The sequence below is a fragment of the Lissotriton helveticus genome, chromosome 2_1, assembly GCF_964261635.1.
Source record: "Lissotriton helveticus chromosome 2_1, aLisHel1.1, whole genome shotgun sequence".
Classification (NCBI taxonomy): domain Eukaryota; kingdom Metazoa; phylum Chordata; class Amphibia; order Caudata; family Salamandridae; genus Lissotriton; species Lissotriton helveticus.
Genome location: NC_136059.1, coordinates 243,761,477 through 243,789,371, shown reverse-complemented (window position 1 = coordinate 243,789,371; position 27,895 = coordinate 243,761,477). Strand labels below are relative to the sequence as shown.

The 27,895-nt window shown below is 44.6% G+C and overlaps 1 protein-coding gene across 1 annotated transcript in view; it reads right to left on the bottom strand.

The window, feature by feature from the left end:
• SIGLEC15 (sialic acid binding Ig like lectin 15) overlaps window positions 1-7,995 on the bottom strand; it is a 213,663-nt gene extending 205,668 nt beyond the window's left edge. Inside the window, exon 1 of the mRNA XM_078677252.1 lies at window positions 7,891-7,995. The gene's annotated coding sequence lies outside the window, so the exon portion shown is untranslated. The remainder of the gene's footprint in view (window positions 1-7,890) is intronic.
• Window positions 7,996-27,895: the final 19,900 nt, after the last annotated feature.

Sequence of the window (27,895 nt, the reverse complement as noted above, 5' to 3'; positions counted from 1 at the left end):
CGAGGAAAGGTTTCAAGTTTCGTAGGTAGTTCAGGTGAAATCTGGCGGTTTTGGCCATCGCGTTGGTATGGCCCTGCATGTTCAGGTTGCCGTCTAAGGTAATTCCCAGGGATTTAGCAGAGTCCACAATGGTAGGACAGCAGTTTAGCGCTGTGATAGCCTTGGTCCACACTTGAATGTCTGTATTGGCGTTGGGTGGAGAGATTAAGAGGAACTCTGTTTTTTTGGCGTTGAGTTTAAGCTGGTTGGATGTGAGCCAGTGGACAGTTAGTTTCAAGGCCTCATTCAGGGAATGGATATCCTCTGGAGAAGAGATATTGATGTAGAGCTGTGTGTCGTCAGCATACATGTGGTAGGAGATATTGGCAGTGCGCAGCACCTCTGAGGGTGGTTCGAGGTACAGATTGAAGAGGGTAGGGGATAAGGTTGATCCTTGGGGGACACCAACTGTGATCGGAGAGGAGGCGGATAGGTTGCCGTTGATCAGGACTCTCTGCGAGCGGTTCTGGAGGAAGGATCGGAACCAAGCCAGAGCGGTGCCATCCAGGCCCATCCTACGTTTGAGGCGATTCAGGAGAATTTCATGGTTAACCGTGTCAAAAGCTGAGGATAGGTCAAGGAGGATCAAGAGACAGGTTTTGCCTTGGTCAAGGGCTTGAAGGGCATCATCCACAATGTGGAGGAGTGTGGTTTCCGTGCTGTGCCCAGGTCTGAAACCAGACTGCAAGTCATCTAGAAGGTGGAAGTTGGAGATGTGTCGGCTTAGCTGTTGCTGTACACATATTTCCAGCACTTTAGCTAGGAGAGGGATGTTAGAGATAGGTCTGTAATTGTCAGGGGAGGCAGGAATTAAAGTGTTTTTTTTTAGAATGGGGACCACCTGGCCGGCTTTGAGAGAGTCCGGAATTGATCCCTGTAGGAGAGAGGAGTTGATTATAGTCGTCCAAGGAGGGATGATAGCCTGAGAAACAGAGGCAAGGCAATTTGAGGGGAGAGGGTCATTGAAGTGGTTGTTGAGGTTTAAGGAGGAAAGAGTTTTTGAGATCGAGTGTTCATCGTAGACATTGAAGTTGGACCATGACGCTTGGTTCTTGGGGGAGGTCTGGGAGGGCAGCGCTGAGAGGGGATGCAGAACAGGAGGGGTTTGGGAATAGGTAGCCGATATGAGTTCCTTTCCTAGGGCAGAGATTTTATCACGAAAGAAGGAAGAGAATTGCTCGCATGGGATTGTTGAAATAAGGGTTTCTTTGGTCGATTTAGCAAGTTTGTTTGATTGGTGTTTGACCATTCGAAAAATTTACGAGGTCTATTCTTAGAGTTATCCAGTTCAGCTCTGAAGAATTCTTTTTTAGAATTGATGATTTTTTTGTTGTACGCGTTTCTAGCCAGACGGAGAAGTTTAAGATGGTCGGCGGTAGGGTGTTTTTTCCAGTTCCTTTCTGTTTGTCGGAGGGACCTCCTCTCATTGTTAAGGGAACCGTTGAACCAGGGGTTCCTGTCTTTGATCTGTGTTTGTTTCAGTTTTAGCGGGGCAAGGTCATCGATAATATTGGCTATCGTTGTGGAATAATGTTGAGAGATGTTGTCGATCGTGGTGATATGGGGGTGAGGAGGGACGTCAGTTGCACAGCGGGCAGCCAATTTCTCGTGATCCAGGTTCTTGGTGTCCCTGATCCATCTTTTGGGGATCACCGGCTGCGGTGTCCATGTCTTGTGAGTGCCAGGAAGACAAAAGGTGATAGTGTGGTGGTCAGACCAGTCCCGGGGATCTATGGAAGTTAGTTTGACCGCAGATTCCTTGGAGATGATCCAGTCTAATGTGGCCCCTTTTGAGTTAGTAGGGAGGGATCAGGCTTGGGTGAGGGCTTGGTCGGCCAGGAAGTCTCTGATGGCGTTGACCTGCGGCTCCTTGGGGTCGTTCCAGTGCAAGTTGAAGTCGCCAAGAAAAATGCCATTGGCGTTCTGAGAGGCCTTGGCTGTGATGATTTCCATGAGGTAGTCTATGAAGGTGTATATACATGTATTAAAACAGTTTTAGTTCTGGCATAATTTTCGTGCCCGTATTACCCAAATCCAATATAAAAATTTAGCGACAGCAATTACAGTAGGTTCAGAACAATCTGTTTTAAGAATCCTTAGTGCCTCTACACCAGTGGTAATGCCTTACAGCAAGCAAATGGGCTTTAACCACGTATGTCTGATACAAGTTCTAAAGCTTCTCATAGAGACCATCGACCAATATAACTCCCTAAAAGCCTTTCTGGGCGGAAAGGAATTAACAGTAGGATTCTCCCACAGTGAACTCATGCCCATGGCAGTATAAACTGCCTTGGCCTCTCTCAACCATGGAAGGTAAAACTGCCGTGACAAGGAACCATTCTGGTTCGAAACACGTAGGCATTAACAGTGCTGAATAAATCTGATTTCCTTTAACGAGCGGAGTGCTGGAATATATATTTTTTTCGAGTGGAAATCAATCTACGGGACCCCGCTCCTGGTCCCGATTCCAGCACCAACTTGATAAGTGCTCCCTCTGAGACAGGGCGGCTTGTGTTTTGATATATATATACATATATATATATATGTATATAATTCTGGGTGACTCGTATATACATATAGGTGACTCAAGCGTCAATGTTTAGCATGCTGTTTGGCATCAGTACAAATTATCTAGTCATATATGGCTCTGCTCTTCGTGCCCATCTTATACCATCTGTACTATACTATGTTGGGTCGCATTATGTCACACTTGTACCAATAATATCATGTATACACTGTAAAACAATTAATGATACTGTACTATATTATGCATCTTTTATGACGCAAGGTCTATGCCCCTTGAACTGTTACTATGGTAATTGAAATGCTAATAAAGTCTTTGGAAAACAGTGGTTAGGTTTACATTTACTAATAAGAATTGATTTCTATCCAAGCACACCATTTTTTAGCAACATTAGGAAAATAAAAGTCAGGAAATAAACTAACTTTCTAACCCTGCCATGCAGCTCTTTGATGGCAGTTCATAGCTCACAGTGCTAGATTATCATTTTAATGTATGAACTTCACAGTAACAAAAGGATCTCTGTGAAAAAGCAATAACCCACAGAGCTATACACATAAAATACACATATGCTCTGCTGGTACAAATTCTTTGCAGCAGGCCCTACCTTAGATGATTCAAAACTGCCTCCAGACAAAACTCCAGCTCACACCAGCAGGAAGATTAATCACCAAAGATATCTTGACATTGTTAATGTTGCTCTACAGCAAGTGCTGCAAAACAACCCCCAAGTTAGAAAACCAGCCCCCACACTTCTAGCCTCCCGGGGAAACGCCTGATACCCGGTACTACCAGTACGGCCTTGGGAGGCTGTTCCAGGTATTTTCTGTGATGTGGAAGAATAATCAATTATATACAATGCAATCACTGCTGAAGGAGTGACAGGGAGCACACCACAGCAGCCCAGCCATTTAATTACTGCAATATGCACAACCCACTCCATGTGTCATTGCATTATTACGTTTAAAGAAAGTGACTTTTTTAGGACTGGGAGATTCAGAGTGTACCTTGCCACGTTGTACTGTCCATGTTGTGGTTGGTACATGTAGCAGGATGGGATATTTTATTGAGCAGCACGACAGCTGAGTTGGAAGTGCTACAGCAGAGAGTGGTGAGGGAGAGGGACAGTATCAGGGTTGCTTCCTTCTAGGGCACTGTGCAATATCAATGCACCTCCACAGCAGTTCATGTGGGAATGTGGTGGTTTCTGTGCTCCAGTTGTGACAAATTGACCCTTTACTTCCTGAGCCCACCTTACTCTTTGACCCACACTGGTGACAAACCATGCTTCTTTTCCACTTGACCCTCAGAATAACGAGGCAGAATAGTCCAAGGCTTACTCAGAAAGAAGGTGTGAGTTATACACCCAGAACTCAAGAAAGCATAATTAATTAATCAATGCCCACCAGTGTTTTTACTTTAAAAAAATAAATAAAGGCTAAACATAAAGTTACAAATATGCACATTCAATATACAAACATACCCATCTAGTGTCACCTAAACAAGAGATGAATGTTAAACAATATGAAGCCCATTTAAAGCCTTAACCGCGGGTGTTCTATAGGTGGGCGGAGCTGCGTCGGCCGTTGGCTGACGGCAGCACTAGCGAGGCAGTGCTCCCGTCGGCCACAGTGTGCACAACGTAAAACCCCTTCCTACTGTATCTGTTACAGAGTTCCTGATGTATAAACCTTTTCAGGTACTGCATTTGTTCATAGTCCACAAAGTAAACTCCTTTCCTATTGTATTCGCAACAGGGTAACACCAATGCAGGCCCTTCCTACTGTTTTGGACTCATGGTCTGTATTACCAATATTTGTATGAGTTATTCAGAATAGGACTACTGCATTGAGGAGCTAATACAACTTCTGCCCAATTAAATGTCCAAAAAAGCAAGTAGCAAAGAATAGGTGGTGCCAAAGCCCAGGGGTGATGCTTCTAATGGCACCAAACTAAGTACACCCTTTTATCATTTAACCCTCGGGTGGCGAGGTAGAGCAGAAAAGTCCAAGACGTACACAAGAGGGTGGTCTGAGTTAGAAATGTGTAACTTTGCAAAGCACGAAATAACACCTAATAAATCGGAGCAATACAAATATTTCTCAGTTTAGGAAGAGGCTGAAGACGTCGTTGTTTAAACAAGACTAAACAGATAAGACCTTTTTGTAATGATCATGGCCTTGTCATCTATAAATCTAAGACAAAGTTCATGGTCCTGCACAAAAACAAACACGCCAGAGGGAAGGTGGTTATGGATGGGGTTCAACTGGAGCAGACCCAAGTATTTAACTATCTGGGCATAACCATATCATCCAAATTAGACTGGAAACAGCACACCAACCAGTTGATCACGAAGCACGCACAATTGACAGGAGCACTCACTAAGGAATTTTACTTATCTCATACCAGGCCAATTACCCCAGTTCTAAAGATCTATGACGCCAAAGTTGGAGCAGCAGTTCTCTATGGGGCGCAACTATGGGGGCCTAGTAATTTAAAAAGGCTGACGGGTGCGCAGAGTACATTTTTGCGCAACATTACAGGCTTACCGGCTTCCACTCCACTGATCCCTCTCCACTATGATCTGGGGTCTCATGGCCTTGAGGATATGGCCAGATATAGATCGGTTGCCTACTGGAGGAGATTATGGGTTACCCCAGAACTCTCCCAGTATGCACGGGCCTTCCTCGAGGTGAGAGACTCCGATAAGGCCCATAAAATACTATGGATGAAGGAGGTAAAAGCAATATATAAGGCTATGGGATTATCTCCATTGTGGGATGACCCAGCAGGGAATTCTTTTCCATCTAGAAAAATATTCCAAGACCTCTACTGGAACATGTTGGAGACAAAAAGGTTTGGCCGCTGTACTGAACCATCTTTTACGGCAGATTTCCTAGAACTTAAGCATTCTCCGGCCTTTGAGGCTTATTGGGACTGGATTACTATCCCAGGGGACAGGAAGAAATATCATCAGATTAGGGTGGGGACATTACCATTAAATGCTCTCACTGCAAAATGGCGTGGGGGACAAGGTTCGGCCTGTCCCTTTTGTCCCGATCAGCGGGAAGTCATTGGGCACGTTCTTTTTGCCTGTCCAGAATATAAGGTACCTAGGAGATCTTGGTTAAAACCTATCTGTGTCCAGTTGGGTCTCAAAACGGGTTGTGAGGCTGTCAGGATCTTACGAACTGACAACTCCCAAGCCGTAGTTATAGCCATAGCTAAATTCCTCCACTGGATGTGGATAATTCGGGCCGTAAAATGAGCCTACAGTAACTACGGCCTGTGACACCTGAGATTGTAAAATGTTACTAGTGATTAATGTACCTAATGATTAAATTTTTTAAAACATTTTTTAAAGAATGAAATGAATTATATATCAATGTTTCTCCTCTCTTTCTTCTTTTTAACATTATTTATTTAATGACTGTAATTTATGGGTTTTATGTATGGCGATAGGCAAATAATTGTCAATTGAGAGTTGAAGTGACAAATTATGGATTTTATTAGCTGTCAATGAAGGGTAATTTTAAAATATTAAACTGTAATTGTCTTTTATGATTGAAAAAAATCGAAATAAAGACTTTTTGAATTTGAATTTGATTAGACCTTATATGTGTGCATTGGTAGTGGTTCGAAGAGCCAGGACACTCCTTGGAGTATCGGAACGCTTTATAAATCCCTTATCATTCTTTCATTAATAAATGTGTAGTTAGTGGTTTTGCTTTTACAAAGAGAAAGTACTTTCATTCACACACAAGTAAATATTCAACATAAAATTGCAAATCACCCAATAAGAAAGTGACAACTGGATCCTTTCGTGAAGTAGAAGCCACTGTAAAAAACGTCTCATAGTGATGAACAATGTAAAGACCCTTCTTGTGGGATTTGTCATGGTGTTCACAATATACACCCCCTTCCTATTGTATTGGTCAGAGAGTTCAACATGTAAACCCACTTTCTGTTGTATGTGTCAGGCCTTGAAATGAAAAGCTCCTTCCATTGTATTTTGCCAGGGGTATCCTAAACTAAAAGCCCTTTTTACGGTATTTGCCATAGGGTTACTCCATGCAAATCCCTTTTATACTGTAGTTGACATCATGTCTGAGTGAACAGTGGGGCATATTTACAAGCCCCTTGCACCACTTTTTTGATGCTCTGGTGGTACAGCGTGCCTGCCCAAATTTACGATGCCACACAAAGCCACTCTGGGTGGCTTTTCATGGCTTTGGAAATATGACCTCTTTCACACACTTTTCTGCATGAAAGGAGCATTCTATGGGTGTTGCTGTGGGTGTTCCCACGCAACAGCAAAACACACAAGATGATGGATGGAATGTTGCACAATGGCAAAACATTCACCCCCAGTCACAGATCTGGGTTTAATCCATCGTTATTTTGCTCACCAAGCCACCCCAGTTCAGACATGGCCATATGCAATTCAGTCTTGACCCTGTGCCTCATGGGAGCAGTCCAGCCCGAACTGCCAAGCCATGTCTTTCCTGGACCGTAATCAAGCATCCTAGGACCGGTTTCTGGCCCAGATCTGTGACTGGGGGTGAATGTTTTGCCATTGTGCAACATTCCGTCCTTCATCTTGTGTGTTTTGATGTTCCCACTCAACACTCTTGGAATCTGGTGCAGTCCCAGATTGAACCTAGAAATACGCCCTGCAGCACAAACAGAAGGTGGAAAACGCCATCAATGAGTGTTTTTATGCAGGGTGCCTGTGTTGGTGCTCGGCAGCCAGTTGTGCGCCATCGCAGGGGAAAGGACAGGAATGCATCGTACTGCAGCAGCACCGCACTGCGTCAATTTCTTGTAAATATACTCCAATGTCTCTAGCAGTAACAGTCAATGGAACTACTCCGAAGTCGGGCTAGCACAACTGTTGCCAAAGCAAATGCCACTACCGAAGATCATCATAAAGGGGAGGAGGCAAAGACCCTCTTTCTATACTGCTCTTCAGGTTTCTTTGTGATTACAGGAGCTCTGGCAATAGGTAAAGCTGTTTCTAATCAGACCTAATTGCAACTTTACACAATGAGAATGAGACCCTCTCTGGCCCCTTCTGAACTAGAAATCAGTCTCAAAAGGTTGCACATTTTACAACAGTGCACGTCCTCATCCTCTGTTCTCAGTCACAAAATGTACAATTTAAAACCCCTTCCTATTGCATTCGTCTCATTGGTGGCGTCAATGTGAGCCACATGACTTTACCACCTAGGTTTAGAGGTCGATTATTATAGATGGTAAAATAACTGGGAAAAAACAGGGCTCAGACAAACACAAATAAATTAGCAGGCTTCATCTCAGAGCTTTCTTACCTGCGGGACTTGTCGCACTTCACCCTGGTAATGTTGAAAGGCTGTTTCTGGGTAACCCTACTCTCGTTTTGCAGCTTCTGATCACTGGTAAAGACGGGTGCTACTATTCGGCAATTAAGTGGCACTCAATTTGCAGATCTCCGACTCATTAAATAGAAATTTAGCTGCCTGGGTTTTCAACTGGTGAGCAGATGTTACCGAACGACAATAAATACGTTTGGGCATGAAAGCAAGAGAAGCACTAACTGCAAAATTGCCAATTATGCAAACAGATTGTTAAAATCAAGCGAAAACTAGAGAACATAAAATAATGCCGTCTGCTAAAGTGATTTATATGCAAGCAGGAAGATCAAAAGAAAAACAGCTGTTATACATAAAGTAAATACTGAGGCGAGACGCCCTTCCTCTTACTGTTTTCATTCGCCCCTGCAGCTAGGGCCCAGATAAACCACTGACAAATGTTCCACTTCGGAGGAACATGGGCACATTAACATTACCCCATGCGGAAATAAGAACGTTTCAACATTCTGTGGCCAAAAAGTTTTGTCTTCAACGCGACGGGATCCGACTTTTTTGTTGCATTCACCGTGTTAAACAACTCCTTCAATTATCATAAAACACGTTTTCTTATGACGATTAAATCCTATATCAAATTTATTTTGAAGACAATATAAATGCAGATAAAATGGAAGAACACATAACATTTAAAATACAAATTGTAAATAGGTAAAAAATAGCAAGACAAAGTATAAGTCTTATAAAGAAACACAAACAAATCAAATGAAGTAAAAGTGTAAAGTGCTCTAAAGAAACAAACATAAATAAAAAGCTGATTCTACATAATTCTAAGTATTGACATATTTACTGTTTTACATGGTGTATTACAATCACTGGAAAAAGAACAATGATGGACAGAATGCTGAACAATGTCAAACATTCACCTCCAGTACAGAGATCTGGGCCTAAATCCATTGTTATTTTGCTCTGTATGCCATTCCAGTTTGGACCCAGCTATATTCAAATTAATCTTGACCCAGTTCCTTGTGGGAACAGTCCAGCCCGAAATGCCAGGCCAGGACCCCAATGGATCAGAAACAAGCATCCTGGGACTATTTTCAGGGAATCACCACTCATCAGTTAGACTAGCTTGACTGCTTGATTCCTGTGTAATGGCAAACACAGGACCCAAGTTTGGGCATAGGTTTGTGTATTATCATCACTGAACACTCTTTTTCAGCAGAATTCATTCAAATGCGATGGCATACATCTTAAAATGTATTTATCCCTCTGAGGCTTCAGTATGTATGAAATCTATTCATCTAATTTTCTGAAACAATGTGGTAGTCTTATTTTCGTATTCAGATAATGGTTTAATCAATTCAATAATGTAAAACTTTGCCTATGTTACCTGGGGCCCGATGTAGGTAATCTCGATTTACCTACTCTTAAATACCGAATTGTTGTGAAGTTAGCAGACTAGTGGTTGTGGGTGGAGCCCAGGGGAGGACAGGAAGAGGAGGAGACGGAGTGAGAGGAGGGCAGTTAGAGTAGGGACAGGGTTGAGCCAGGTTGCAGATAATAAAGCTCCTTAAACATAAGAACCTGTGTCCGTGGTTCTTTGTAGCACGATGCTACAACTGGCGACGAGGGTGGGATGAGCAAGACTGCAGACAGAATCATGTGAGAGCACCCTGTCCCCTGCAGCCTCGAGAAAGAAAATCCGCTGCCGTGTGATGCTGCCAATCAAAGAAGAGATCAGCAGCAGGTGACCCTGCCCCTCCCGTGATTGTGGGAGCCCAGAGGGAGCCGCTACCACGAGCGCTGAAACGCTTGAAAAAAGAAGAAGCCTTCGCTCCGAAAGCGCGAGCCCCGCCCGATGCGTGAGCTTTGGCACGCTATCGGCACCGAAGAGCGGGAACCCAGAAAGTGAGTTGGGAGCCTACCCCAACCTCACCTGACGACTGCTGTGGCCGGAGAAGAGTGAATCCTGGGGTGGACTGCCCCCACGAAGGTCTGCTGCCAAGCGCTGATGAGCGCGATAAAATTGGAGCCCGAGTGAGCTCCGACGTCTGAGAACCTCACGCCGGATGCAGCCGCCGAGGACCCTGCAAAGTAAGGCGGGAGCCCACCCCAACCTCACCTGACTGTAGCAGTGACCAGAGGGAGCTGAATCTGGAGGGTGCTGCTCCTGAATACGACTGCCGGTGAGTCCTGGGTGGAGAAAAAGGGTTGAATGAAGAGAGAGAAAGTAGTGCCTGCAGATAACCACGGCGGCCATCTTTGAGTCAGGCAACTTTCGGGACACTTTCCCTGTGCAAACTGTAGGCGGCCATTTTGAAGTCAGGCATTGAGCAAGGAACAAGCATTGGCAGCAGAAATAAACAAGCATTGGCAAGGAAACAAGCATTGGCAAAGTAACAAGCATTGGCAACAGAAAATAAACAAGCATTGGCACCAGAAAACAAACAAGCATTAGTGAGACCAAGTGAGTTTGACAAAGACACAAACAAGCACTGGACTCCACCTCCAAGCAAGCACTGCATAGAGGCAAATAGGAATTGAGAAACACATACTGCAGAATGGTGTCCGATGATGAAGGCAATCCACCGCCACTGGCTGATGTTAAGCCTAAGGCTGCAGGTGGGTCGCACCTGCGAGCACCCGAACCTCTCAAAGTGACCACTGGGGGAACCATGGGTCCTAAATGGCAAGAATGGCTAGAAGAATTTGAAGATTACATCGAAGGATCAGAAGTGATCGAGGACAAAAAGAAGTTGATTGCCCTGCGCAATTTGGCGGGGCGGGAGATAGTCAAAATAATCAAGGACCTTCCTGCCACTGAAGCGGACACCTATGACAAAGTGCGTGACGCATTGAACAAAAGATTTCTTCACAAAAAGAACGTCGACTATGAACGCCATACATTCCACTCGGCTCGTCATTGGAAGGAGGAACCAATGAGTGCCTTCATGATGCGCCTGAGGAGACTAGCCAAGCATTGTGCATTTGATCATTTCTCAACAGATGCTGCAATAAAGTCACAAATAATTGATGGGTGTCACTCCGACCAATTGAGGAGACGACTATTGAGAAAAGAACATAGCCTAGACGATATAGAGGAGATGACACGAGTCTTTGATCAAGCAGAAGAGTATGCAGCCGACATCGAAACGGGGCACAAAGGAAGTCGCGAACAGGTGCGACGTGTGCACGCCAAAAGTGATAATCGAAGGAGTTCGAGAGACAGGCAATGGAGGTCACGCCCGTCATCTCGTCAAGAGCAGTCAAGATATCAGCGGCGAGAGCCGTGGAAGAAGGAAAAAAGATCTGAGAACGTGAGGAAATGTTACCGTTGTGGGTATGATTACCCCCATGTAGACAGCTGCCCTGTCATGGGTCAGAGATGTCGGAAGTGCGGTCGAACTAATCATTTTGAAGTGATGTGTGGGGAATACAACAAGGAGAGACGAAGTGGTGCCACAAGGACAGCTCAGCCTGACACACGAAGAGGTACCCCGAGAATGTCCCGGTCCGACACCCGAAGACACCATGCACGAGCTGTCCAAGAACAAACTGAGCAGTCTTCTGGGTCGTCACACTCCAGCCGAGAGTCACGTCGGTCCAGGTGGGAACGGAGGTCACCATCCAAGGAATCCAGGCCGTCATCCAGAGACTCAACATATACCATTGAATATCTGAACCTAGCCGCAGATCCAGACCAACTTAAGACATATCCTCGATTGGACATCAAAGTTGGCAATCATGATACAAAGATTGTACTAGACTCAGGTGCATCCCTGAACTATATTCCAGTCACCGAATATGAAAGAATGAGTCCGCGTCCTCCTCTGACCTTTGCACCAGTCAGAGTCTTCACGTGGATGGCTAAGAAGCCACTTCCCTGCCTTGGGAAGTTCTCGACGACCCTTAAACATGATGACACAACCATCTCAGCGGTCATCCATGTTATTAAAGGCCCAGAAGCGGACTGTCTGCTGAGCCTACCGACAGCTGAACGTCTTCACCTAGTGGAAATCCTTTTCAAGGTCAGCGGAAACCAAGATGTGACCCGTCAGTTTCCCAGACTATTTCAAGGACTAGGCAAATTAAAAGACTGCCAAGTGCGATTGCATATTAATGAACAAGTCAGACCAGTCGCTCAACACCCTCGACGGGTACCGTTCCATCTCCAGACCGCTGTGGAGGAAGAACTTCAGGATTTGCTAGCCGCTGATATCATCGAGCGCACCGAGGGTCCAACACCGTAGGTGTCCCCAGTAGTTATCGTTCCCAAAAAGGGCACGGCCAACAAAGTCAGACTCTGTGTGGACATGCGCCTGCCCAACACTGCAATCGAAAGAGAACGACATCCGGGACCACATTTGAGCGATATGATCTCAGCTCTCAACGGGGCAAAGGTGTTTTCCAAGTTGGACTTAAATAAAGGATACCACCAGCTAGAATTAGAAACAAAGTCAAGATACATCACCACGTTCGCAACCCATCTGGGGTTGTTCAGATATAAGAGACTCAGTTTTGGAGTTTCCTCAGCAGCCGAAATATTTCAAGAAGCAATTCGGCAAGTCATCCAGAACATTCCCAACACGCTCAACTATAGTGATGACATCCTTGTATATGGTTCTGATCTACGAGAGCATGATATCGCACTCAATCGTGTCTGCCACGCACTACTGGAGGCAAACCTGACACTAAACAGAGAGAAATGCAAATTCCACCAGGACACACTGAAATTCTTTGGTCATATCTTCTCAGGCGCTGGCATGAAACCTGATCCTGACAAGATTGGGACTCTGAACAACACCAGGAGTCCCCAGGATGACAGTGAGCTCAGGTCATTTCTTGGAATGGCCAGTTATTGTGCTCGCTATATCAGGGACTACGCAACAATCAGCCATCCCCTCCGCATCTTGACCAAACAAGGCCAACCGTTTGAGTGGACTCCCCAATGCGAGAAATCATTCAAGGAGATCAAGAAGGCGGTGGCATCTGCGGATCACCTGTCATATTTTAACCCACAAAGAAAGACTGAGATAACTGTGGATGCCAGCCCTGTCGGGCTTGGAGCCATCTTGGCATAGTATGACAATGACTCAGATCCACGTCGAATCATTGCATATGCGAGTCGTTGCCTGACTGACCCGGAGTGGGCATACTCGCAGCCCGAGAAAGAAAGTCTTGCCGTAGTGTGGGCATGTGAACATTTTCATGTTTTCATATATGGTAAACACTTTACTTTACGATCCAAGATGCCCCCAAGGATTGAGAGGTGGGGCCTAAGGCTACAGGAATACACGTTCACTATCATTCACAAGCCGGGGAAGTCAGAAAACCCGACTGACTACATGTCCAGGCACCCACTTGCGTCGTCAGTCTCTAATTCATCCATTGCGGAAGAGTACATACATTTTGTGACTGACCAAGCCCTACCTCCCGCTATCCCAATGGACACCATCCGAGAGAGTACAGCCCAAGATGTTGTCCTGCAGAAGGTCCTGCGCAGGATTCGACACAATAAGTGGAGACATGATTCTCAGGATGAAGAGACTGATCCTATCATTAAACAAGAAATGCAGGCCTTCCGGCATGTATGCAGTGAACTGTCGGCCACCACCGATGGCATACTGCTGCGAGACCAGCGAATCGTGATTCCCACTCAACTGAGACAAGGAGTAGTTGCCCTTGCCCATGAAGGGCATCGGGGGATAGTGTCAACCAAACGTGCATTAAGGGAGCGAGTATGGTTTCCATACCTCGACCAAATGGTGGAAGCCACCTTGAAGGACTGTCACCTCTGTCAGCTCACAAGCAAAAGTGATCCTCCAGCACCACTGCACATGACTCCTCTACCTCCTGGAGTGTGGCAAGAGATTGCCATTGATTTCTATGGACCCCTGTCATCGGGCAAATATGTGCTGGCCATCATTGATGAGCATTCTCGATATCCCATTGCATACTTTGTACCGTCTACAAATGCCGCGAGTACTCTCAAAGTACTTGATGAAGTCTTTGCGGCCTGGGGAGTTCCCTCAAAGGTAAAGACGGACAACGGACCCCCATTCAATGGACAAGACTTTGCAGCATTTGCGAAACATCTAGATTTCCATCATCGCAAGATTACACCCCTCTGGCCGCAGGCTAATGGAAAAATTGAAAGATTCATGGCCACGCTCAAAAAGACTTTTCAACATGCGACCGTGGAGGGAAAGGACTTACAAGTGGCACTCAATGAGGTCCTCCGAGCTGACCGGACAACTCCTCACACAACAACGGGGCAATGCCCGGCGACACTCATGCTGGGACGTCCCATGAGGAATCGTATTCCAACGTGGGAAGGGGCCTTGCGACCATCCTCGTCATCCACTCAAGACCATCAAGAAATGATGATAACAGACAAGCGCAGAAAAGACAAAATGAAGTCATATGCAGAACACCGGAGAAGAGCGAGGTCACTCTCGTTACATGAAGGGGACCATGTGCTCGTCAAGCAAGAGCAGCAGAGAAAGATCGACTGCCCGTTCAAGGATGAACCGTTGCTGATCACGAAAAGGAAACGAACTATGTTGACCGCAGAATCAGAGCAGCGGCGAATCACGAGAAATATCTCGCACTTCAAGAAATTGCCACGAGACATCACTGGAACCCTGCCGAGTGAAGTGGACACTCCCTGTTCGGAAGAACCACATTCAGTCGGTTGTGAGAACACTGGTCCAATCAATGAGACACGGAACAATACTAGTCCGAGAGCCAAGTCACCACGACCTCATCGCGACACACGTCCACCCAAAAGACTTATTGAAGAAATGGACTAAGAAGTCAGTGTGTTTATTTGTTTTGTTACAAAAGGGGGAGATGTTGTGAAGTTAGCAGACTAGTGGTTGTGGGTGGAGCCCAGGGGAGGACAGGAAGAGGAGGAGACAGAGTGAGAGGCGGGCAGTTAGAGTAGGGACAGCGTTGAGACAGGTTGCAGATAATAAAGCTCCTTAACACCTTGGGAGCTTCGTAAATAGACCTCCCCAGTGCTGCGCTGTCCATTATCCAGTGCTGAAATGGACGTCCAGCGGTCGCACGCAGCACTGGGGAGGTAGTGCCCGTGACGACCGTTGGCCGACGGCAGCACTTAAAGGGTTAAACATAAGAACCTGTGTCCGTGGTTCTTTGTAGCACGATGCTACACGAATCATACCGATTCGGTATTTAAGAGTAGGTAAATGGGATGTAGGTAATTTCTCTTTTCAAATTACCGAATCGGTAAGATTCGGAAATTACCGAATCGGTATTTACCGATTCGGTAATTGCCATTCCTTCCTATGGGCCCATAGAAATGAATGTCAATTACCGAATCAGTAAATACCGATTCGGTAATTGGGGGAAAAATTGAAGGGTGACAGGGTGTCAGTTTGACACCCTGTTGCATCCCTCAATCGTGTATGGGTGCACATGTTGCAGACATACATGCCCTAAGGGCATGTATGTCTGCAACATGGCAGCGTTTGAAAAGCAAAAAAAATGCTTTTTAAAAGGCTTTTCATTATTTACCACCAACTTCTAGTTGGTGGTAAATAACGAATTCTTAAAGCCCTGAAGCACTGATTACAGTGCTACCTACATTTCATAATTCAGATTCAGTAATTTTACAGAATCGGTAATTTTACCGAATCTGTAAAATTACCGAATCTGTATTTTAGGTGGCCCTACATCTCATTTTCCAAATACCGGTCGGTAACGGCCGAAATTACCGAATTTCGGCCGTTACCGACCGGTATTTGCTTACCTACATCGGGCCCCAAATGTCTAAATTCTTCAAAGTAATGGTATTGTGGTGATCTTAAATTATTTCAACTTGCAATAACAGATTTAGCAGATCCCACTTAATCATAGGCCCTTATATATAGTGCAGCGGCGGACAACTGTGTCCATGGCCTTTGCTTCCCTGGCAATGGACGCCAACGAAATTGAGAGATCCTGTTTCACATAGATATCTAAGACTATCCTTTAGAGTACAGTGGGTGACCAGCCAGTTTTGTGGAGTCTGTGGTTGCATTTCCACTGACAGAGGAAGCAAAGATCTTTACGGCTTTGAGCTCAAGACTTTTTTCCGGGAAGGGGGGGGGGGAATTGAGCAATTTTCTTGCACCTACTTGGTGATCCTGGACAAGGAAAGTGGTCTGGCACCCAGTGGCAGTTAGGTGGCATGGTTTGGGGATTCACTTGTTAAAACCAGTTGAAGTACGCTGCTGGAAAATGTGCAGTTCCCCCTCCTCTAATGGGCACAGTGAACCTTAGCAGTTCGCTCATTCCACCAAACTATAAATGAAAACCTTAGCCGTAAAAAGCACAGTAATCACTCACAAAAGGCAGATGTCACATTACACCCTCATGGAAGATATTAACAATTACAGTCTTAACCAACTGCATTGGGATTATAGTGTTCACTAACATATCACTGTTACATGACCATAACAAAAATGGAAGAGCAATGAGGGAGTAGTGAAACTAAAAAAAGTGAGAATAAACCCAAATGCCAACTTTCATAATCTGTATCTTGATAAAGATTTTGTGCATTCATTTTTGTGTGCATCATTAGCAATGTGCAGAATGCAGTTTTACTCTCGATTACACATTCATACGCTGACATTATGCTATTGCCTTTCGAAACAAATGTCTTATGACATGTAGAAGTGTGTTTACCTGACCCATGTTAACTAGGTCTCACTTTGGGTCTGAAAGCCATCTTTTTCAAAATGGATATTGTAGTGTTGTGAGAATAGGTGTGCTGGGACCCTTGCTGTTTGTAGAGGAAGTATGTAACTAGTTGAGAGGTGTTAAGGTGTGGTTATTAACGATTATGACGTAATTGGAGAACAGAATGTGACTGTATGCTGTGGAATAAGGGTGCACAATCCAGAGATCCATGTGTGGCCTAATCCTATGCATGCTCCCAGGCTGTAGAGGATGCCACAACTGGCGACAAGTGATGGATCTGTGCCTCAAAGAAACGAATTTGCTCTCCCTGGAAGTGTGCAATGCTACTGTAAACAGCTAGTGTGTGGCACGTGCACCTATTTCAAAGAGAAGGAACTCGAAGTTGGCATGTGTGGAATCAAAGCCCTGCTCCAGCCCATTACGGCTTTCAAAGAAGTTGGAGGCCCTACAGAGGAGCAACATTGAGAGCCCACCAGATACTGCATCACAGCCTAATACAGAACCATTACTGATACAAAGTGAAGCTCTAATGGCAGCCACAACCAGGTACAAAGCAAAAAGTTGAAACAGTGAGGAGAAAGTATGAGACGAAGCCGTCACTTACTGTCAAAAAAGAAAATGCTGGGTTGCGACCTCCGATCAGGCATGATGACCTTAGTACAAACACAAAGCCAGTGGTTGCAGGAGGTACCGCCCAGAAGTACAGCTGCCTTCACGTGAACAGCATATACTCTCGATGGCAGCAAAAAACGGCGCAAAGTACGATGTCACTGTGTTTCTGAAACCACCACTACCATTTGTCACAACAAAGAAGCAGAATATTGGCGCCAGATGGACTGCATGGATCGAGACGTTCTATGATTTCATAGATGCCCAGAAAAGAGGTAGATAAGAAGAAAATAATTAAGTACCTAAAGAACCTTGCCGCTAATGGAATAAAAGAAGTGCTGAAGAAAATATTGCAAGGTGATGAAGTATCGTACTGTCAAATTAAGGAAGCGTTGGAAGCCAAGTTCAATCCGAAGCCGAACAGCTAATATAAATGTACATTTTCAATTAAGCATGACAGCGAGTTGCTGAAACAATGGATGAGTTTGTTGAAAGTCTTGATGTGCTTATCAAACACTGTAAGTTTAGTTAATTTAATGATTAAGAAGCCATACATCTCCGATTTATCGATAGCGGTCTATCAGACTCCTTGAGAAGACGCATGTTGAGAGAGTTGCTCAGTAGGCAAAGTGCTAATGGCCCCCAGGGCCAAAGAAAGAGCGGATCGACAAGCTACTGACATGGAAGCTGGAACATCGAGAAATGAGTCAGCGTTGGTTATTAAGAGTAAGAACCAACCCCTGGTAGACGCATGCAAGTCGCATTCTATAAAAGAGTGTGTGCTCCCAATGGGGATTTCCATTTCCACATGAAGAGTTCAGCCATAGGACAAATGTGGAAAGGCTGTGGTAAGCAGAACCACTTTATACAAGTTTGCAAAGCAAAAGAGAAACTAACTACGTCACAGCAAGAAGAGAAAATGGACACCATAAAGATCAAGAAGCCTTCCCACCATGCCCACCAAACAAAAAGGCGGCATCACTTGATTGTTGTCAAGGTTATTCTATAGAAGCTTGTCAACGTCATCATTGAGCACCAGTGAGGAAGATGGATGTGTGCTGATGGCATTGACCAAACAGCAACCGGCACATGTGGGTCTGGCTGCTAGCAAGGAAGACTCAATGATGAAAGCAAACCACCGAGCAAAACAACAAAAGTCATTTGGCCATTGCCCCAAGATTATAATAAAGACTAACAGTTCCACAAAACCTTCGTTATAGCGTCAATTTATATCATATCAGTTGAAATTTTTAACAGCCTTTCTCCTGTGCCACGCCTCAACCCGTCAAACATAAAAGTATACATGTGGGTTATGTCTAAACCATTGCAGAGTCAAGGGTCAGCCATAGTGACTTTGAGACATACAGCAATATCAGTGCAAGTACCAATTCATGTTCTTCAGGGACCTTCTTCCAGGGCTTGCCTACTTAGTTTTGCTAACGCTGTTGACATGGGTCTGATATCTATTTAAATGACTACCTCCACACTCAATCTGAAGTTGTGAGTCAGTTCCTATCATTATTGCATGGCCTAGGCAGGCTCAGGACAACCAAAGTGTGACTTCAGATCATTGAGGATGTTTGCCCTGTTGCCCACTGGCATTGCAGAGTCACTTTTCACCTACAAGCAATTGAGAAGGAATTTGAAACGCTGTTGAAGCTTGACATCATTGAGCGCTCCACTGGTCCTATGCCATGGGTGTTGCCCATGATGGTAAACCAAACAAGGACAGTGAGGGTACAGGGCACATCTGTGTTGATATTCGTCAGGACAACAAAACAATTGAAAGAGGAAGACATCAAGATCCACACAAAGTGGACATTATCATGCAACTGAACAGTGCCAAAATCTTCTCCCGTTTTTACCTGAACAAGGAATATCATCAACTCAAGTTGGAAGAGAATTGCGGGTACATCACTACTTTTTTGACTCGTGTCGGTTTGTTCTGATTACAGTGGCTGAGTTTTGAAGTATCAGCAGCTGTAGGTGTATTTGAGGATGTTATACATCAAATAATTCAACCTGTCACACATGCTTTTAATTACAGTGGTGACATGCTTGTATTTCGAGCAACAGAAAAGGAGCATGACAAGGCTCTTACACAATTTTGCCAGTTACTTGCTTATGCAGGTATCACATTGAACGCAACAAGTGTGAGTTTCACAAATTATTTTTTCCCTATTGGTTCTTTTGAACTCTGTGGTTTGACTTGAAGCACTGTAAGTGAGAAGTCATTAACAATACATTTGTGGCTTGTGAAGCCAATATGAGTTGTCAATATGGACCAGTAATCGCCAAATATGATTACATGGATTTTATTTTAGGATGCTAATCAATTCAGTATATAAGCAGAACAAAAATAAGTTCAAGAGACACAACTATGCAGCAGGTAAGTTAAAATATATCTCAGAGCAAGCTTCAGAACCTGTACCATCAGTGCCTTAACCACTTCACGCCACTCGATCTGGTCGACTAGTACGAGCACCTCGACGACTCATTAAACTAATCTAATATAATTGTTTCTTTGTACATTTTATTTGAGAAAGAGGAAGATCTAGTGTCATAAGTATATGTGTTCCTGGACCCTTGCGGCTCTCAGCGGACTCAATAGAGGAAGTATGTAACTAGTTGGGAGTTGTTAAGGTGTGGTAAACGGTTATGACGTAATCACAGAACAGAATGTGATTGTATGCTGAGGAATGAATACGTACAATCCAGAACTCTGCGTGTGGTGTATTCATTTGCATGCTCCTGGGCTGGGGAGGATGCTACAGAGGTATCCCCTGAACATTCAATATTTGTTATTTCTGCAGCATGCAGTCAAGCAGAGTCATGTTTATTTATTTCCTTGGATTTTGTCCTTGATGTTCTTGAAGAAATCTTCCTAGCTTGTTAAAAAAAATGTTTTACGTCAAGGCCATTCCACTAGCTCACAGTGCACTATTCATTCAGAATAGTTTGCTGTTTCTCATGTATCTAGTTTGTACTACCATATACTAGACATTTGTATTCAGTGGGTATAATTAATATCTAGCTCCTAGAGTGGGCATGATCAATATTTAGCTCCTAGATTATTATTCACCTACTCCATGTTTTTTTTAAAAGTAGAGATTGTTACCTCCTTGGATGCGGTGGTGAAGCCCACTTAGGTTTCGGCCATTATGTCATGTTGCTTGTGCGTCCGGCAGTGCACCTGTCTTTTCAGAAGTCAAATTATATCCATTTTAGATTAGTGCAGTACCTGAAAATGTAGCTATGAAGTGATCAGTGCTCATGTCCCCACCAAGACTAATGTTGCTGCTGTTCCCACCTTTGATGTTTAACTGGGGAAACTGTTGTGGATGCTTTCAGCAAGTGTTTTAATTTTCTGAAGTCCTCAAAGGTCTACTCTCTTTTCATCCTCGTGTTTTCCATTCCACTCCAAATAAAAACACAAATTCCCACCCTCCCACTTCCTGAACATTTCAAAGCCCTTCCATCATATTATTGATGAATGGCTCTTAAGAAGGGAGAGAGGGTCATAAGCACTACTGCGATGAAGGAAGAATCTGTGTAATGATGATTACCGGAATCCGAAAGCTCAAACTTTGGGCAAACAAAGAAAAAACAAGGTGATGATGGACGGAGCGCTGGAACTTTTCAGACACTCACCCCAAGTCACAGATCTGGGTTGAATCCATCATCATTCTTCAGCTTACTTCGCCACCCCAGTTCAGACACAGCTATATGCAAACCAGTCTTGACCCTGTGCCTCGTGGGAACAGTCCTGCCCAAACTGCCAAGCCATGTCTTCCCTGGACCGAAAACAAGCATCCTGCGACCGGTTTCGGGGTAACACCCCTTATCAAACAGGCTAGCTTGAACCCAGTGGCAAAGTGAGCAAGTGACCCACGTCTGGCCAGACCCTGCTGACTTAGGGTGAACAAAACAGAGAGTAAGACATCCCCCTCACAAAGGCATGCAAGAGTACCCACAACAGTGCTCCTGTAGAACTACTCCTCACACTCATTAAATCTTTTGTGAATCGGCCCCACAAAAAATTCAAAAAAGTATTTCTTTAACATATGGAAGCATCTCAACTTGGTGCATCAGAATATATAATTGCATAGAAAGACATTCATTAAAAGCTTTTAAACATGAACTTAGAAACAGTAATGACTAACCCCCACAACGGAAATGCCTCTAGTGAACGAAGAGGCAAGTCAGTACTCATGTAAACCCTGAACATGGCCTGTATTCTAATATAGATGGAGCAACATTATAGTCTATTAAGTCAATTCTAAGAGGTGCATGTACAGCGCACATACTAAAATCAGATATTTAAAGGTGTGCTCATATCTGATAATAACAAAAAATGAGGCTCTGTGTAATAATAAGTTTGCCTAGGATCACACAATTTCGGCAAGCAGAGAAGCTGGTATTGACTCCCGTTTATTTGGTTTCACATTTTGAAATTGAACCACTAGGGGCTTATTTACATGCCCCATGCACCGCTGGAGCGTCACTTATAATGACGCTCCAGCAGTGCACACTGCACAGCCATATGTATATGGCCACGTAAAGCCACCCGGCGTGGCTTTTCATGGCCACTTAGATATGGTGTGAGGCGCCCAGTGCAAGTCACTGCGTTGCATCACTATCTGATAGGGAGGTGTTCCACAGGTGTTACTGTGGGTGTTTCCACATAACACCCATGGCATTTGACACATTCACAGATTTACAACATGCTGTAACCCTGATAGAGCATCAAATGCCTCCGCCTCCCCAAGGGTGGCGTAAAGGTTGTTTTTGTGAAGAAAGGTGTCCCTTTCTGCATGAAAATAATCTCATTTCAATGCGATACAAGAGGGCAATGGTGCTAGGCTGCCATTTGTGCACCATCGCAGTTAAAAGAGGAAAGGAATGTGCCATACCTCATAGATTCGGTGCATTCCTGCCCTTTTCTTTCGACGTAGGGCAGCGCCGCTGGAAGGCTTGCGGTCCTACCCTACGCCAAAAATAAGTAAATGAGGTCCAGTTGTTTATCTCTGTCTCTTACTCTTTGCTGTTTTACATCAAAAGCCACTGTTTTGCCTTTTATTCTGAACAGCAGACAGTGGCTTTGGGACCCCCCCCCCCACTTTAGCAGCTTAAGTGGGAGATGTCTTATATTAGGCCTATTCTATCTGCAGGCCTGCAGACAATGTGTCACAAAACATTACAAGGAAAGAGCAGGGCAAGGCTAAGAGGTTGTGGGTACGTACTGTTAAGTGAGTCTCAGGAAAGGAAAAAAGAAACAATGAAAGCTTTTAAAAAGAACAGATAGAGCAGCGAATAGAGTGAGTGGGTGATGAAAAATAATGTGAGAAAAAAATACGAGAATAGAAAAAAATGTGGTAGATGGAATTGGAAAGGAAAAGGGAAAGGGAAAGGAAGGATGATTGAAAACAACAAAGGAAGGTTGCAAGGATGGAGGGCTGGAAAGACAAACGTTTGGATGGAGAGGTGAAAGAATCAATTGGAGAAAGGTTGGAAGGAAAGGTGAATAAAAGGTTGCATGAAAAGGTATAAGGACAAATGGATTGAAGTGTGAAATATTGGATCAGTGTGTGAAGGAAATGGTCATTGGATGTTTGGAATGATGAAAGGATGTATGGATAGATGAAAACATGAAATCGTGGGTTTATAAGCGAAATGATAGATGAATGAATCAGTGAAAACATGGGTAGTTTCAATGGATTGCTGGAATAACAAAAGGATGGGGTGACGGATAAAAGAATGTAGGAATGGACGTGTGGGACAATGAAGGGATAGATAGGAGGGTGTACATGTGTGAAGAGAACAATTCTAGGAAGTGCCAGGCTTACCTGCTTCACATAATCTGTGTCAATAAAGAGTTGTTTCAAAGTAGAGGTATTATAACTTTCGGGTACTCCCTTGATAGCGGACCTGACTCAGGGCCACCAGACCCAACTACCAAGCCAATAATGCATTTATTTGGTGTGCAGGGGGGTGTCACACCCCAAACAACCTGTCTAAAGCAACGCCCATGTTAGATAATCAATTGAGTCCCCACACATAAAGGTAGTGGGCAAAAGCTGTGGAAGTGTGTCTACCCCACAATGAGAGTGGTTTACTGGCTCCCCAGCCTATCCTTCAAATATACTAATAAAGCTTCCACGGAGTAGCCCTCATGAGCCTCTCTATAGTCATCTAAAGTTCCAAATTATGGCTCTTCTGAAGCAGTGGACATCTCTTTGTGGTTAAGAATCAGAGGCGATAGAAAGTGTATTCTGTCGGGGCCCTACCTGGAGATAAACCTCATGGTCTTCTGAAAGCAAATGAATATGCACATTTTCCAAGCTTTCGACTACCACTTCTGCAACTAGGAGGCACCCACAGGCTACCAATGCCGAGTTACACAGAAATCCTTGGCCAACCCATGCACCACTGGCTGCTCTTAAAAACTGAAAGGAAAACTTTTCATTTTCCTTTTAGTAAAGCATCCCCTTTTCCTTTAAGGAAAATGTGCTGCTTTCCCCTAAAAAATTGCTTTATTTAAAAGCAGTTAGAGACATGGTGGCCTGCTGACCTCAGCAGGCCACCATCCCTGTGATTTTTGCTATTCATAATGAGTTGCAAATTGCGACCTACCTCATTGATATTCATGAGGTAGGTAATTTGCGACCCACTGGGAATCGCGAAAAGTGTTCAACACACTTCCATGCATGCTGATTTGCGAGAATCGCAAAGCGGTTTCTTCATACATCTGGCCCTATATTTTTATTACTTAGGAATGAAAATATTTTTCCATGTGAAGAAACTTCTCCTGCTGTACTTCCACACATTTTGGAACTATTCCCTTCTCCTTTCTACTCAAAGTTTGGACTTACTCCGGCTCTTTTCCAGGAATAAATCACAGACTTTATTCATGTGCCTGCCAAAGAAAGGTATCCCTTCCTGCATGAAAACAACCTCATTTCAATGCAATACAACGGTACAATGGTGCTAGGCAGCCATTTGTGCACCAGCGCAGTTAAATGAGGAACGGAATGTGCCATATCTCATAGATACGGTGCATTCCTGCCCTTTTCTTTTGACGTAAGTCAGCGCCGCAGGAATACTTGCGGTGCTACCCTACGCCAAAAATAAGTAAATGAGGTCCAGATGTTTATCTATGTCTCTTTCTCTTTGCTGTTTTACATCAAAAGCCACTGTTTTGCCTTTTATTCTCAACTAGCAGCCCGTCCCGACCTTGTCCGGCAGCATTCAGGCTTCCCCTACCCCTGCCTCCCCCGACATTGCCCAGCAGCCCGTGCCCCAGCCCGCCCCGTCCCCCACCTGCACCGACCCCCGCCTGCCTCGACATTGCCTTTCCTCAGCCGATCTGTTTTCCCGCCTGGCCCGACCCCCGCCTGTCATGAGTCAATGGAGATCGGACAAAATGTTCCATCCATCACCTTGTTATTCCCTGTCCCCCGCCTGCCCCGACCCCCGCCTGCCCCGACATTGCCTTTCCTCAGCCGATCTGTTCTGTTGTAACTCCCCGTGGACAGTAGTACGTGCAAAATGTTTCACCCGTCACCTTGTTAGTCCCCGTCCCCCGCCTGCCCCGACCCCAGCCTGCCCCGACATTGCCTTTCCTCAGCCGATCTGTTCTGTTGTAACTCCCCGTCCCCCGCCTGGCCCGACACCCGCCTGCCCCGACATTGTCCCCGGAGCCTTACCTCAGCCGCCGCACCTCAATTCACCGCTCCTCTGCTCCTCACCTCCTGTCCGCCGCCGCTCCTCCCCCGCGCCATGTCCGCCTCTCCTCTGCTCGCACCGCCGCTGGCCTGTCCGCTGCTCCTCATGTCACCGCTCCTCCCCCGCGCCATGTCCGCCGCTCCTCGGACGCCGCTCCTCCCCGTGCTCCTGACGTGAGCACGCACGTCGCGGCCGGCGCTACTTTGGAGGGACTACTTTTATTTAATATAAATTTTGTAAATAACGTTTATTTTTTATATTTATATAGCCTATAACTATCTACACACCCTGATGATTTCAACGGTGTATCGGGTGTGTAGATTGGCGCCGTGGTTCCCGAATTTACCCGCCTCAAAGCCTGAAAGTTCTTACTTTATTATAGTAGTATAGATAGCAGACAGTGGCTTAGGGAAACCCCCCCCCCCCACACACTTTAGCAGCTTAAGTGCTGAAGAGGGGGTGGCCACTGCACCGGATGGCACAGTAATCTGTGTCTCAGTCAAGATAATTCATATTATATTTGTCCTATTCTATCTGCAGGCCTTCAGAGAACGTGCCACATAACATTACAAGGAAAGAACAGGGCAAGGCTAAGAGATGGGGGATAAGTACTGTTAAGTGAGTCTCAGGAAAGGAAAAAGAAATGATGAACGCATTTAAAAAGAAAAGATAGAGCAGCGAATAGAGTGAGTGGGTGACAAAAGATAAAGTGAGGAAAAAATATGAAAAAAGCAAAAAATATGTTCGATGGAATTGGAAAACAAAAGGAAAAGGAAGGAAGATTGAAAACAACAAAGGAAGGTCGCAAGGATGACGGGCTGGAAAGACGAACGTTTGGATGGAGAGGTGAAAGAATCAATTAGTGAAAGGTTGAAAGGAAAGGTGAATGAAAGGTTGGATGAAAAGGTGTAAGGGCAAATGGATGGAAGTGTGAAAGATTGGATCAGTGGTGAAGGAAATGGTCATTGGATGTTTGGAGTGACCAACGGATGTATGGATAGATGGAAACATGAAAGCGTAGGTTTATGAGTGAAATGATAGATGAATGAATCAGTGAAAAGATGGCTAGTTTCAATGGATTGCTGGAATAACAAAAGGATGGGGTGAAGGATAAAAGAATGGAGTAATGGAAGTGTGGGACAATGAAGGCATAGATAGGAGGGTGTACATGTGAAGAGAACAATTCTAGGAAGTGCCAGGCTTACCTGCTTCACATAATCTGTGTCATTAAAGAGTTGTTTCAAAGTGGGGGGCATTATAACTTTCTGGCTACTCCCTTGATAGCGGACCTGACTCAGGGCCACCAGACCCAACTACCAAGCCAAAAATGCATTTATGTGGGTTGCAGGGGGGTGTCACAACCCAAACAACCCCTCTGAAGCAACGCCCCTGTTTATAATCAATTGAGTCCCCACACTAAAGGTAGTGGGCAAAAGCTGTGGAAGTGTGTCTACTCCACAATGAGAGTGGTTTACTGGCTCCCCAGCCTATCCTTTAAATATGCAAATAAAGCTTCCACGGAGTAGCCCTCATGAGCCTCTCTATAGTCGTCTAAAGGTCCAAATTATGGCTCTACTGAAGCAGTGGTTAAGAATCAGAGGCGATAGAAAGTGTATTCTGTCGACACCCACCTGGAGATAAACCTCATGGTCTTCTGAAAGCAAATGAATATGCACTTTTTCCAAGCTTTCGACTACCACTTCTGCAACTAGAAGGCACCCACAGGCTACCAGTGCTGAGTTACACAGAACTCCTTGGCCAACCCAATCACCACTGGCTGCTCTTAAAAACTGAAAGGAAAACTTTTCATTTTTCTTTTAGTAAAGCATCCCATTTTCCTTCAAGGAAATCGTGCTGCTTCATTCCCCTCCCAACATTGCTTCATTTAAAAGTAATTACAGACATGGTGGCCTGCTGACCTCAGAAGGCCACCATTCCTGTGATTTTTGCTCTTCATAATGGGCCGCAAATTGCGACCTACCTCATTAATATTCATGAGGTAGGTAATTTGCGACCCACTGGGAATTGCGAAAAACACACTTCCATACATGCTGATTAGCGAGAATCGCAAAACGGTTTCTTCATACATTTGGCCCTATATTTTTATTACTCAGGAATGAAAATATATTTCCATGTGGAGAAACTTCTCCTGCTGTACTTGCACACATTTTGGAACTATTCCCTTCTCCTTTCTACTCACAGTTTACTTCGCCTCTTTTCTAGGAGTAAATCACTGACTATATCATTTGACTGCCAAATTTGGGCTTGCCCACGAACTTGCAGGTTTGAGGATGTTTATCTACTTTAACTGGCATACCATCAGAAAACGCCCACCGCCCACCTCTCTCAGCAAATCAATTCAAACACAACATGCAATACCCGTGGACATTTCAAGAGCGCATGAATCCATTTACAAGTGCAAATACACATTTTTTTAGTTAATTACATAAATTATGCACATAGAAGGTCATTTTGAAAGACGCACGTTTGAATAAGTTAAACAAAAACCTGTGTTATCTTGCACTAACTTCTTTCCGCTTGTAGCACAGAACATCACTGCGCATCTAGCTAAACAATACCGTCACTATAAATGAGAGAGACACAACGTTTCCGTTATGTGGTTCTTTGAGGCCGCAGAGATAAAAATATGCCTGTGGTTTCTTCTGTAAGAGTCACAAGGGTTAGTCACAGATCATGTTTCTGTAGAATATTTTTCTCATTCGTGCACTTCTGTGCTATGTATAATGTTTACAATCCGTTCAGCGGTGCTCACTGTATTTCCGTGAGGCCTTTGATGACATTTTTTTAATCTGTTTTTGTATTTTTAGACTGGAAAATAAATCATTTTTTTCAGAAGGAAAATGCGATTAAGGTTATTGTTAAATGACATTCTGTACTACAGATAAAACAATAACAACTTAAATCATTTTGACCAATAAGGATACAG